General features: G+C 47.6%; 1 protein-coding gene across 1 annotated transcript in view; it reads right to left on the reverse strand.

Annotated features, from left to right (window-relative positions):
- LOC106818933 (solute carrier family 12 member 6-like) overlaps window positions 1-2,402 on the reverse strand; it is a gene marked incomplete at its 3' end in the record, with an annotated part of 12,040 nt that extends 9,638 nt beyond the window's left edge. Inside the window, exon 1 of the mRNA XM_014823601.1 lies at window positions 2,360-2,402. The remainder of the gene's footprint in view (window positions 1-2,359) is intronic.
- Between the last annotated feature and the right edge of the window lie 586 nt (window positions 2,403-2,988).

Below are 2,988 nucleotides of genomic sequence, written 5' to 3' on the forward strand. Positions count from 1 at the left end.
GGCAGAAACAATAACAGCAGCAGCAGAAGTAGCAGCAGCAGCAGCAGAGGTAGCAGCAGCAGCTGCAACAATAACAGCAGCAGAAGTAGCAGCAGCAGCAGCAGAGGTAGCAGCAGCAGCTGCAACAATAACAGCAGCAGAAGTAGCAGCAGCAGCAGCAGAGGTAGCAGCAGCAGCTGCAACAATAACAGCAGCAGAAGTAGCAGCAGCAGCAACAATAACCGCAGCAGAAGCAGCAGCAGTATCAGCAGCAGTAGCAACAACAACAGCAGCAGTAGCAGCAGTAGCAGTATCAGCAGCAGTAGTAACAACAACAACAGCAGCAGCAGCAGCAGCTCAGTAAGCAGGAGCTCTGCTTACACTCACTAGCGTTTAACTAATTAGTGAAACAGGTGAGACTATGACAACTGAAACAAATACCCTCCGGTGTTTACCCAGGTGTCACTCAACAACAACCTCCTAACGCAAACCATCCAAAGCTTATCCTAACATTGATCTACTGAGATTCGTATGACATTACACTAAGGAAATGATCATGCACGTCTAATTAAATTAGACGTTAGCCTTTGCAGTTACTATGCATGCATACTACAACCCTCAACTCGCACGAGTGAAGGTGCAATCCTTAGAACTCGCAGATGCGTGGTAAATACTAAATAAGTTCCCGAAAATGCTCCGTCACCCTCACATAAATTCAGTGCAATAAAAAATAAATAAAAAAAATAAAAAAAATAAAAAAATAAAAAAAAATTCGGTGCATTTACCTCGCATCTCGATGCTAAATGCCAAGTAGAAGACGAAGATATAGATCTGCTAAGTACTATCTTACTATCTAAGAGGGGAAATCTAAGGGCTATGAATACGGAAACGTTTGCTAAACGCTAGCGGAAAATATCGGCTGAATGCTAAACTGGGAAATCGAAATGCTAAAGCGGGAAATAGATATTTGCTAAATGATAGAGCTGAAAATACTTGCTAAATTCTATAGTGAAAAATACTTGCCAAATTCTATAGAGTTAAATGTTTGCCAGATTCTAATAAGGAGAAATATTTCTCCCCTCCCCTGACTTCCCCCCCCCCTCACCCCACTAACGTATTGTGGTCTATACGTAATCATCGCACCTGCTCATTAACTCGTGCAACTGTTCGTTGATAGTTCAACTGCAACTGTTTTCCCCTCTTCCCGGTCATGCAAGAGAGCCCTGTTCGCGTAGCTGCTTGCCGGTCATGGGGCAAGAACGGCGCGTTTTCCCGTCTCGCGCGGTCATGCAAGAACCGCTTGCCTCTCCGCAGATGTTTCAGAACCATTCGCGCTCTCTGCCAGATTTTCAGGATCCTTCCTGTGCTTGCGCTCAGCCTCTTCCGGGCGCAGTGCAGGAACCTCTTTCCTCTTCCGGCGGTCATGCAGGAAACGCGCTTTCCCTTTCCCTGTCGTTCCCGGATTTTGTGTAGACGCCTGTCCCCCTCTTCCCGGGTCATGCAGGGTACTGCTCTTCCTCGCTTTCCCGATTATGCAATAAACGCCTTCCTGTCTTCGGCCGGGTCGGTGAAGGGAAGGCGGTCTTCCCGCTCTTGTTCCGCCGAGTGGCAGGGAACCGCATTTACGCCTGCTTCCGGTCATGCCAGGAGAACCCTTTCCCGTCCTTCCCGCGATTTGTGGGTAACCGCCTTCCCTACTTCCCGGTCATGCAGGTACTGCTTCCGCCTTCCGGCGATTTGGCAATAAGCGCGCTTCCCGGTCTTTTGCCGGTCCTTGCAGAACGGCGCTTCCTGCTTCCCGGGATCCATGTGTAGCTGAGGTATAAGTAACGAAGAAAACGCAGTGTTTATGACAGGTAAACCGAGTCTACGTTGGAGGCCGACGCTGTGCGGGGATAGATGAAGCTCGCCAAACGTGTGACACGGATACCGAGGAAAAACTAGATAGAAAAGAGGCGGACCTGTCCACGAAGTCACTGAGCCGTGAGAAACGGTGTCACTGGGTGTCGGCGGCTTCTATGATGCCGCTAACTTAACCGAGGTACCGTGACAGGCGCTTATAGAGAAGCACGGCGCGCTATATCGGTACTCGACAGAGCTTGGCTGTGCCGCTGAAGCGCTGTCCCTTTGGCGCTCTATTCATATCGTACGCCAGTCAACTTGTATATACCGTTATCTACGGCTGAGTAATAAAGCGTCGCGTGTGGTATGTTACTCACTATACGATATTGTTTTCGCATTCCCATTGTGTTGTACTAATATCCGCTTCGCTAGCTCGGCTACACTTATGCCTGCAGAGAAGCTGATAGTAGAATCTCATACTAAACGCCTAGTAAAGAGACCGAGTCTGCGTGTACACATGCCGGGATTCTGCACAGACCTTCTCAGGATTCCGGCCAAGCTCCCACCAGCTGCACCGTCATGCCGCCGAGGATCTAACAGGATCACCTCCGAATAATGGTTCTGGATGCAAGCAGGGAATAGGACTCGCGATCATCAGCGTTCGCCATGCGCGCGCCGCCCGCCCGCACGGCGGTGGCGGCCCTCGCGGTCTCCGTCTTCACCTCGCGGTATGGAGCGTTTGCTGGTAGTTTGCGCGCGAGTTGATGAAGGTGGCTCGGACCTTGAATAGGTCGATCGGACTGTTCATGGGACATTTTATTTCTATTTCTATTATATAGAGCTTAACACACACACACACACACCCACAACACACCCTTTTACTTATCGAAAAATTTTTATGCAAAATGATCGATTGAAGTGTTAGATCTAAAGTGTTTATTTTTAATGGCAGCGAAATTTTTACCAAAATGGACCGCCAAATGAAAATTTTCTACAAAAAGTGACGTATTGAATGTTAGACTAAAGACTGTTATTTTAATGGCAGAGCATAATTCTTTTTACATAAATGTACGAAATGAAACATTTTTACAAAACATGACGAATTGAATGTTAGACTAAATGTTATTTTAATGGCAGAGAACATTCGCGTATGCATGTAAAATATTC

This window comes from Priapulus caudatus, unplaced genomic scaffold, assembly GCF_000485595.1.
Source record: "Priapulus caudatus unplaced genomic scaffold, Priapulus_caudatus-5.0.1 Scaffold2669, whole genome shotgun sequence".
In the NCBI taxonomy this organism is placed as follows: domain Eukaryota; kingdom Metazoa; phylum Priapulida; class Priapulimorpha; order Priapulimorphida; family Priapulidae; genus Priapulus; species Priapulus caudatus.